Source organism: Sturnus vulgaris, chromosome 12, assembly GCF_052056855.1.
Source record: "Sturnus vulgaris isolate bStuVul1 chromosome 12, bStuVul1.hap1, whole genome shotgun sequence".
Taxonomy (NCBI): Eukaryota; Metazoa; Chordata; class Aves; order Passeriformes; family Sturnidae; genus Sturnus; species Sturnus vulgaris.
Window position 1 is genome coordinate 15,193,638 of NC_142254.1, and position 10,306 is coordinate 15,203,943.

At 53.3% G+C, this 10,306-nt stretch overlaps 1 protein-coding gene across 3 annotated transcripts in view; it reads right to left on the minus strand.

Annotated features, from left to right (window-relative positions):
* Positions 1-9,588, minus strand: part of CPNE2 (copine 2) — a 44,142-nt gene extending 34,554 nt beyond the window's left edge. The window contains exon 1 of one of the 3 annotated variants that reach the window (XM_088172035.1): positions 9,520-9,588. The gene's annotated coding sequence lies outside the window, so the exon portion shown is untranslated. Of the gene's footprint in view, positions 1-4,233; positions 4,375-8,239; positions 8,424-9,519 lie in introns of those variants that run through there. The other 2 variants (XM_088172036.1, XM_014889071.2) reach the window with 2 other exon arrangements.
* Positions 9,589-10,306: the final 718 nt, after the last annotated feature.

Here is a 10,306-nt window from a genome sequence, read left to right on the forward strand (position 1 = left end):
CCTCTCCTGCTGCCAAGATCTCTGCTTGGCACTAATTCACCAGAAACAAGCCTGGTTTTAACCCCCACCAGTAAACACAAGCTCTTCACCCCAGGCTGCTGCTCAGGGAAAGGGTGGTACAACCATCCCAGCTCCATAAAAAAACTTCTCCAGAAGATGGAAAACCCCATCCCTGGCCTGCAGACACTGGTGTACATCACCAAAACAGCACTCACGTCCCTTTCCCAAGCGTGGCTCCCCTTTGCCTAGGCCAAGCCTGTCTCATGCCATCCCTCCCTGTGCACAGCAGCACAGAACGGTGCCAGTGTCACACCAAAACTGTGGCACTTGTGGGTAACCTTCCACCTACTGCAGCTTCAGGGAGGAACACATGGAGAAGTAAAAGTCCTCGTGGTTCATCCACCATGGCTGGGGGAGCAGCTCCAAGGTGCCCATCCCTGCCTCTGCTGCACCTAAGCCCATGTTGCCAGCTGCAGCTAAAGTGAAGATTTTACTTAATTATTTTTCTTTAACGTACAGATCATGCAATCAATGTCTTAAAATAGCCAAGCCTGTTCTATTTATGCTGCTGTCTGTCTGCTACTCCCTCTGAAAAGCAAACATGGGGCAGCTGTGCTGGCATGAACCTGGTCCTGCCAGAGTAGTGAGATCTGGGCTGGGTTTTTCCATCTCCCCTTCCCCCAGATCTCAGTGCTGTCTCATAAAAAGCAGAGGCAGCAAGTGACTCAGTGGAAAAACCTTTTTTTTCCCAGGGCTGGCAGACGCCAAAACATCCTCTTGGTGTGCAGCACATCAGCTGTGCTCCAGGCCTTGAGCACAGCCTGCCCAGCTCCCCGGGGTCAGGACGGGCACTGGGATGAGGTGATGGCCAGCACCAGCCAGAGCCAACACTGGAAAGCCACGGCCAGCACCAGCCAGAGCCAACACTGGAAAGCCACCTCTCCTGCCACTGCACTGGCACAGATCCAGCACCTTCCACAGGGCCAGGTGTGGGTTCAGCCCCTGCTGCCCCAGCACCAGCCACAGGTCCCCCCAGCTCAGAGGCATCACCATCAGTGAGCCAGCACCATTCTAACACCCCACAAAATCTTTCAATTCAGGGGGTATTTGAGCTGGCACTGAAAGAGTCAGCGTGCCATCATCTGTATTCCAGTCTCTCCTCCCATTTTTGTTCTCCTCTCCCCACATTTGCTGCCCTGAACAAAGTCCTGTGACTCGCTGAGCATCTGCAGCCAGATATTGTCCTGGTGTACAATCCCAGCTGCCGGCCCCGTGCCGAGCACGCAGACACGTGGTCTCCCAACAAAACACAGCCAGGTTAACAATGAGGGCTCTCAGGGACAAGCCAGAAGGTTTGACTGCCCCACGGTCCCATCTGCTATCAAGGGATGTCAAAGAGCAGGACCAGAATGCAGGGACACGGTCACCAAATCCTTTTTGGACTCAGGCTTCCAGGGCCTTCTGAACTGAGCATCTTTGTGCTTACAACTTTCAAGTACTTTTTCCTCCATGGCTTGGTCACTTCTAAGCTGCTCCATGTCGACAACATCCCACAGAAAAGGGTTTTGTTGGCTGGGAGCACACACAAACCCTGGGGCTGCCCTGAATATCTAAGAATATCTAGCAGTCCCAGGGCAGAGTCTCACCTCAATCTCTATAGCAGACTGCCAAATCACTTTTACAAAGTGTAAAAGAGTCAGCAGAAAAAACTGAGAGTTTTACTTCCTCTTATCTGAAAGGGAAAGAAGGGAAGGAGATATCTGTTTTGCAAACTAACTTGTGACTGAAGATCCCCCTTCCCTCTGCAGAAGAGCAGCCCCATGAGCAGCAATTCCTCAGGCCATGCTAAAGCTCTGTTTTAAGCATTAACAAGAAAAAAGAGGGGAAAAAATAAAGCTGTGCTTTAGGTGAAACATTTGAGGAGGGCTTTTCAATCTTAATAGTGCCCTAAATTCAGTGACCTCCTCTCATTAAAGAAATAACTTCTTTTCATAGGCAATACCAGGCATATTTGAAACAGACAAAGAAGTGCTCACACCCAATACTGACACCATGCAAAACCCTGCTGTGTCCATCCCAGGGAACAGGAGATCCTTCTTTGGGATGATCCATGATTTCTTTAATAGCCCACAAAATTCACCTGTGACTGTTTCCCCACTAAGGATGTGGGGAATTGTGGAATTGTGGAAGCAAAATTCCTTTTGGGAACGTGAAAATGAGAAAAGAGTATCAAGCAGGTAAATTGGAGTTGTTATAAATCACATATCTGAGCTCACAGGCCGTGGAGACACAGAGGGAGAGCAGCAGTACCCGAGGGAGGATTAAGGGCAGGTGAAAACAGGCTGTCAGAAGATTGAAGCAGGAGAGGAGTGTGAGAATACAGAAACTGGTTGCCCAGAGCAGCAGAAAAGCTGAAACACAGGATGCATGGAGCTGGAGACACCAGGAAAAGCCAGGATGCACTGCTTTAGACACCTGAGGCAGCTCCCCACACCACCACAACTCACAGTGGTCACTCTCCTCTCTCCTGCTGACAAACAGAGTCATCTCCAGAACATTTTCACAAAGCAAAAGCGTTTGCCTCTCAGTCCCACCCAGGCAGTTCAGTGGATTCACAGCTTGCACCTGGTCCTTTTAGCAGCCTGGTGACCTTCTGCACACAGGGGCAATTAGTCAGGTACACAGCACCTTGCTGCCAGTCCCCAGCAAATGGCTCTGCCTCAGGTGAGCAGGCTGGGAGGCATAAAGGGGATGCTTGGTACATCCCTGTACACATCCCCTGTGTACCTGCTACCATCAGAGGACCTTCATCTCTCCCACTGGGCAGGGAAAGGCTGAAAACTGTCTCTGAGCATCCCAGCACAGGCAGCATGGCTGGGACTGAGCTCAAATTCTTCCAAATTCCCAAAGATTTGGGGTAGACCGAGCAGAGAGATGCCTCAGCAGGGCTCTTGTTCCCAGCCTGACACACAAGTCCCAGAGTCCTGCCTGCTGGAAGCCAAGGGGACTGTACTGAGATGCTTTGAGGCCTGATACAGAAGGATAAAGTGTTCCAGGACAACCTAATCTCTATCTGCAATGAACCCTTCTTGATGGAAACTGTCCCTGATGGGCTCCAATAGACAATGCTGATAGCTGGGCTTCTCACAGCAGCACTGTGAAATTCCCTCTCAAGAGCTGGTGGCCACTGGTGTGACAGTGGCTCCTTCTCCATTTCACACTTGGGCCATCCCCACACACAGTGCCAGCTCCTCTCAGACTGCTGCTGCCCCCAGAAAAGCTCTCACCCACCAGGTCTTTGCAGGTTTGGTGCCAGCGAGGGCAGTGCCCACCTTGCTGAAGTCCCAAGAGGCTGCACCAAGCAGGACATGGGCAGCACCCAGCAAAGCTTCTCCAGGGGGTGACGATCAGCACAGCCCTGAGAAGTCACTTGAGGTAACCTGTAACTTGAGGAGTCACAAAAAGCAAGAACACTCTGAGGCAAACCCTGTAGCACCAGAGCTGGACACCTCCAAAGGGGCTCATCTCATTTTGAAAATATCATCACCTGAAAAGCAACTCCAAAGCACTTTCCCATGCCCAGAGCTGAGACAGCCACTGCTGATATCAAGCACGGATCCAGCACCTCCAGCAGCCTCTCTGCCATCCCCACACGTGGCACAGCAGCTGCTGGACTGTGGAGCAGTGGCATTAGTGAAGAGCCTGGCTCACACTGAAGGATCACAGGGTGGGAGCAGCTCCTCCACACAGGCTCCTCCTGCCCTGTATCCCTGCTCCCTGTACCACCTCACAGCCCTGACCATCATCACAAGGGTCCCCCTGTGACCACCAAACTTGCCACCCTGGCTGCTTCCTCCATCTGAGCAGGACCTGGAAGGACCTGGGGCTGCTCTGTCCCCAGCAGCCATCCTGCAGCTGAGGTGAGCTGCCACAGGGCACCGGGCAAGGCAAGAGCCCCTGTGCCAGCATCCCTGCGGGGTCAAAGCCGGTCCCTTGCAACAGCAGGGGCACAGCTGCTGCCTGGCCACTGCTCCAGGACCAGAGGCACCAAAACTGGAACTCTCAGCAAGCCGGGGATGTCAGAGAAAAGCCAAACACCTTTATGTGCTTCCGGCGGCTCCGGGCAGAGCCTGCCTTGGCACTGGGGACCAAAGAGCAAATGTGTTCTCCAACACTTTACAGATAAAGCCTGGAAATGTCCCCCAAAGTATCTAAGCACCTAAACCCACTTACCCGTGAGAAATCAAGAGCCCCAAGAGCAGCAGAGCCGAGAGCTCCAAAGAGAGAGGGAGCCCTGGGCTCTCAAGGTGTTTCCGCAATCCTCAGCCGCCGTCGCAGAGCCGAGGGCTCCCGGCTGGCAAACGAAAGCAAAACCCGCTCCTCCACACCCCGCGGTGACGTGGGGACAGAGGCAGCACCACTGGTGACACTGGTGGCCGGGAGGAGCTGCAGGGGCTGGGCGCGTTCTGGGAGCGCACTCAGAAAATCACGAAGTGGAAAACAACCCCCCTACCCCCCCCCCCCCCCCCAAAAAAAAAAAAAAAAAAAAAAGAGGAAAAAGAAAACACAAGAAAAAAAATCCTTCCTCAAAACCCGAGAGCAAACAGAGGGGCTCTGACGGCTGCTACCAGCCCAGGGTACCTGTGCAGGAGGCAGAGCGCACCTTGGTGCCCATCCCGGAGCTGCTCCGTGCCCTGCTCACAGACACCCCCAGGTGCTGTGGGTGCCCTCCAGCCTTGCTGCTCGGGCAGGAGAAAGGGCAGGTGAGGAGCAGGGCGAGGTGAGAGGGTGGCAGCTCCCCCTGCTCAGGACACGGAGCAGCACAGCCAGACCCCATTCCCGTCCCCACCGGCACGCACGTATTTGGCTGAGATAGGCGGGGAAGGGCTGCACATTTTCGCTTGACTACGAGTTTCCTCTGGGGCTCAGTTTAGGGAAATTCTGTGATTCAGGGCAGAAAACATCGTGATGTCGCTGTGAATCGTGGCGATCACATCAAACCCTGCTCACAGCCGCCCTGCTCGGCGCACCCAAGGGAGAGGTTCGTGTGCCCGCTCTGCACCCACGGCATTCCCAGGCAGAAATCCACGCTGGCCGCTCCACGGGAGTGCGAGGCTCGGTCCTGCGGGAGCAGCCACGGGCAGCACTCCATCCGAAAGAGGGAAACGCCAAACACAAACCTCCTGCATCCCCAGGGCAGCGATGCTCTCGTCAGACACCTGCTCTGGGTGGGACAAACAAGCAAACCAGGAGATGTAGGAAGGACGAGGCACTCTCAGGATTTGGGGCATATTTTAACTTCCAGTATTAAAAATGCCCTGCCCCATCCTACAGCAGCTATATGAAAGCTGGGCACACTGTCACAAGGAGCGGGGACAGATCTGTTTCAAAACTGGATTTGGAGGGAAAAGTGGACTTATTAAAGCCAGGCCCTATGGAATGTAAAGGATCTGTGGGGAGGCTGCAAAGGACACAGAGCCAGCAGGGCTCCCCTGCAGGTGCAGAGGGAGACTCCCACATCCTAACCGTACACCATGTATAGAACAGGCTGGTTAACTTATTAACCACTTTCCTATGCTATTGGAAGCAAAAATGCTGGCTTTCTGAATCTTAATTGGATTCCTATTCCTAGCCAACACTATCTATCACATGTGAGAGGGGAAGAAAAAAAATCATCATTTATGTGCTCAGAAATATCTTTAACTGCTTTTGGACCTCACTGTGTGTCAGTCTAACCTCATGTCAACCAGAATAGCCCCAGAAACAGGCAGCTGTGCATCCTCCATCCCATGCACCAGTTCATGCCTAAAGCAACCAGAGCTTCAGAGCTGATAAGACAAATAAATATTAATTCATGGTTATTTATGTGCAATGCTCGTTTGCACTGGGACATCAACAACAAGTTATGTAGAGCACTGAAGTCCCCATGGCTGGAGCCACCTTTTCCCTTCCCTTCCACCCCACCACCCAGAGCCCCCCATCCCTTCCCCTTCACAGACGGGATTTTCATCACTAAGATCCAACATTTTCCCACAGAATTTTAATTTTTTTGGCCTGCTTTGCAGCAGAGAGATGCTGCCACTTCATGTGTGAAGCTTCACCCTGAGACAGAATTGTGTGCCAGCGACACAAAAATGCTGTGGTTTGTGAGAATGACGTCTGTCTAATTCTCAACCCCTTCTCAACAGCTTTAGACACCGCTCAAGGGAATATCAGACTGGGTTTAAATGGCTGCACAGCACTGGACTTGTTTAATAGCAAAACTTGTATTCCCAGCTTGTATCATTTTTAAAATCAGCCTCATGACAGCTGATGTTTCTTCCTAAATCCTCAGCTTCTGGAATCACGTGATGATGGAAAATCCAGGGCTGGGGGGAAGGCGACTATTTTAGACACAAGATTTTTCCTTCTGGCTACAGGCAGAAAATATGACAGCTCCCAAACACAAGGCCTTAGCAAAAGCAGCAGACAAATAAAATTGGAGCCCTTCTTGCTGAATTCTACACTCGTTTGTTTTTCTGGCATTTTAACAACAATTTTATGATCTCCAAACTCACCTGAGTTCCTGGGAATTAGTTTTCCCCTGCTCTCATGATCCAAACAAGTAACCTTGCAAAGCCAGCAGCCAGGAAACTGAGCCAAAGCAGCAAAAAGTGATGACTCAGGTCCTTCAACAAATATTTTACAGAGGTTTAAAAGACAAACTGTAAGATTTCAGGGGCAGAAAGGGTGGGGAAGCGTTCAATTCTTTTTTTTTTTTTTTCACTGTTTTTTGGGTTTTGAATCCTGCCAGGAGCAGTATTTCAAATGCCAGGCGACTCCACTGCACCAGAAAAATTTGCCTTTCCTTCTATCCCCCCACCCTGCCTCTGAACACCAGCCAAGGTTCTCACATAAAGAGTTCCTTATGAGAGCTGGCAGCCCTGAACCCGGACAGGAGGCTTGCAAGTGTTGCTTTTTCATCAATTAACCTGGAATTATGTTCCCAGCACACCGACAGCTCCTGGAGAACAAGCCCTGATTTACGGCGGCTCCCCCGGGCAGAGGTTTCCACTGAAGTCAGTGGGAAACTCTTTCCACCAAGTGTAACAGGAGCAGGAGAAGTTATTCCTCCCAGACTCTTCACACACCACTCTGAGACTGCTGAAAGGCAAACAAAGCTGATGCAATTCCAGAACACAACTGGGCAGACTGGTAAATCGTGGGGTAGCTAGAGCTGCTCCAGCACCACAAAATTCCAAAGTTTTGGGGTGCTGAGGGAGGGGGATTGCTGGAAGAGGAGCAGAATTGAGAACTGCCAAGGGCTGTGCAGCTGATATATCCTCCTAGGGCAAAAAGCATCTTCATCCACAGCTCAGCTCCAGCAGCTGAATCCGAAAAGGATTTTTCTACACTGGCATCCCCAGTTCCTGGGGCCCAGGCCCCCTCCTACAGCACAGACTGGACATGCACTGGAGTTGTCTAACCCTGACAAACAGCGTGTCAGCAACCAGCATGAAGCCCCTTGCTGTCCCCCAGCACAGCCCCCGGGAGCAAGGATGTCCCCAGGACACCACATGTTGATCCTCAGGATCCTGAGAGCTCAAAGGGCAGCGGGGAGGGAGAAGTGTCACAGTGGTCAGACGACCCTGCCCACCCTCACACTGCACCAGGGCAATGTCTGCAGCCCCTTCTAGAGATCCCAACTGTGCTCCTGAACAAGCAGGTCCTGGGAGCAGCAGGGCATGTGCCATCAGTGCCATCAGTGCCAGCAGAGGCAAGCTGCTGGCAAACTCCATCCCCTGGGGCTTGGGGACAGCGTTGGCTCTCAGAGAGCAGCTCCAGGACTGCGTGCACCAAGGCAGGTGCTGGGGCTGCCCATACCACAGGAACATTAAATCTGGGGACATTTGGAAGCCTCACTGGATGCCCTCACTTCTTCCCTCCACTTTATCCCAGTCAGGATGCTCCAGCAGGGAAAGGAAAACACACATCACCAGTAAATGTATGTCCCAGGCTATCACACAGCTCTAAACAAAGCAAATGCAGCATTTCCCCAAGGCAGCTACAGGAAAACATCCTCCACTGACTGTTCTTCAAATAACTCCTTTCCACATGCCCCGAGCTTTTGTTCCCAGCCTTCCTCCTCCCATCTCTCCATTCCCTGCCCCCAACGGGCTTTGGTGGAAGGCTATTTCTGGCTGATAATAAATAATTTTCTGACTCTAGAAAAGCACAGTGGTATCACAGGCCCCAGTACCTGGGCTGGCTCGAGGATTCTGATGCAGGTGACAGGGGAGCAGGATCAGAACTGAGCACACCTGGGCTGTGCTCACAACTCCAGCTTTTCCAGCGAGGTTCAGGTGCGTGGCCAGGACGTTCAAACCTGGTCCTCGAGGTTCATGAGGATCCTCCCATTTCCTTTCCACAACGCAGCTCACACTCTGGGGAGTCAGCAGCAAGGACCCAGCCCTTCGGAGATGTTTCTGCCACCGAAGCTCAGCCTCACCTCTATTTCCTGTTCCACCCTCCTTGTGGTGACCAGCTCCAAAGGGTGTGTTTGCCCACCAAGTCCTCCAGCCCTGCTGGCTTTAGTCCAGCCACTTGCCTAAAATAGGGTTACTCACACAAAGACTTATTGCATCAGGTTTTCAGGCTGGCAGAGCTGACAGGAAAACACCTCCCTGCCTGCCATCCTCCAAGCACCCTCACACTGCTGAGCAAAACGCTCCACTCGCCTCTTCCCCAGAGAACAAAGCGTCTTGCTGGGCACAGAGGAGAGAGAGGCAGCACCTCCGTGAGCATAAACCCTCCCAGTCCCCCCAAAATGCCTGGCATGAAGGATCTCATCAGCAGCTGGAGCAGCATCAGGCTGCAAACAGCTCCTGGAGAAGCGACTCTGCGATTCCTCAGCCTCCAACTCGCCAGATCCCCCTCCAGTGACTCAATGCCAGAGGATAAAAGGAGAGGGACTTGCAGTAGCTGCCCAGGAAAAACCCTACAAAAACCCCAGGCTTGGGGAGCGAAGCCAGACCCTGGCATTTGCTTGGGGGTGGCATGCCCAGTTCACATCTTTAGAAGTGGATACAGACACACAGAGAGTGGGAACAGAACGACTTCCACACCGTGCATGAATGAAGGGACCCGGGCAGGGGAAGGGGAGCATAAAGTGACAGGGGGACTGTCCTGAAGGATGGATGGTCAAGGAACGAAAGGTCTGTCCCAGAGGATGGAGGGGCTGTCCCAGAGGACAAAAGGTCTGTCCCAGAGGATGGAGGGTCTGTCTCGGAGGACGGACAATCTGCCCAAATGGACAGAGGGCAGAAGCGCCACCACACACCTCGGGACGGGCCGGCGGGGGACACTACCCTGCAGGTCCCCATCCGCTGGCTGACACCGGTGTCACCCTGTCCCGACCAGCGCCACCCTCCCAGCGAACTCTCCGCTATCTCAGCACCCACCCGAGGCACGGCGGACCATCCCGCCGAGCAGCCCCACTCCGTTATCCCCCGGGCATCCTCGGGGGCTGCCGGTACTCACCGCCGGGCCGGGCCGGGCCGAGCAGCTCCCGGGGGCTGCGGGCTCAGAACCTCCCCACGGCCGCGCCCCCAGCCCGCCCCTCGCCATCACCGCCCGCCTCTCGCCATCATCGCCCCTCGCCATCACCGCCCCCCCCTCGCCATCGCCGCCCCTGCTCGCCACCGCCGCCCCCCGCCCCGTACGGTGATGCCGAGGGGCGGGCGCGGCCGTGCTCAGGCTCCCCGATCCCGGAACGAGCATCATCCGTTTCAAATTTAAAAAATTAAAAAAAAAAAAAAAAAAAAAAGGATCCACCCCAAAACTTCTTCGCTGGCTGTTTTTGCTTCGCTGTTTGGAAAAAGCAGCCTAAAAAACACATCTAGAAAATTGTTTTTCCATGTTATGCGCTCAGATCCAAGGGAAAATATAACTTTGTTGGGTCAACACCGATTATTTTTAAGCAAAGTCACTGGGGTTTGGGGGTGTAAGCGGGGTTTTCCTGCCCAGCCAATGTGGGTGCTCCTGGTGCTGAAATCATTCAGGCCCGGATCGTGTCCAGCTGATTCTGCTTCCCGTGGGAAAAAGATGGGTAAAGAAGGAAAACAAGCAGGCTCCAAACGCATGGCCCAGACGTGAAGGGCTGGCCACAGGGCTGGCCAGTGTCACACCAACCCATCGCCCCTCACCCCTAGGAGTGTTCCCTTCGAGGCTGGTGCCACCAGGGTTTGACCCCAGTGTGCCACCAGCAACAGCACCCGACCCTTGGACACATCATCAGGTGTCCAGGATATTTATAGAGATATTTTTG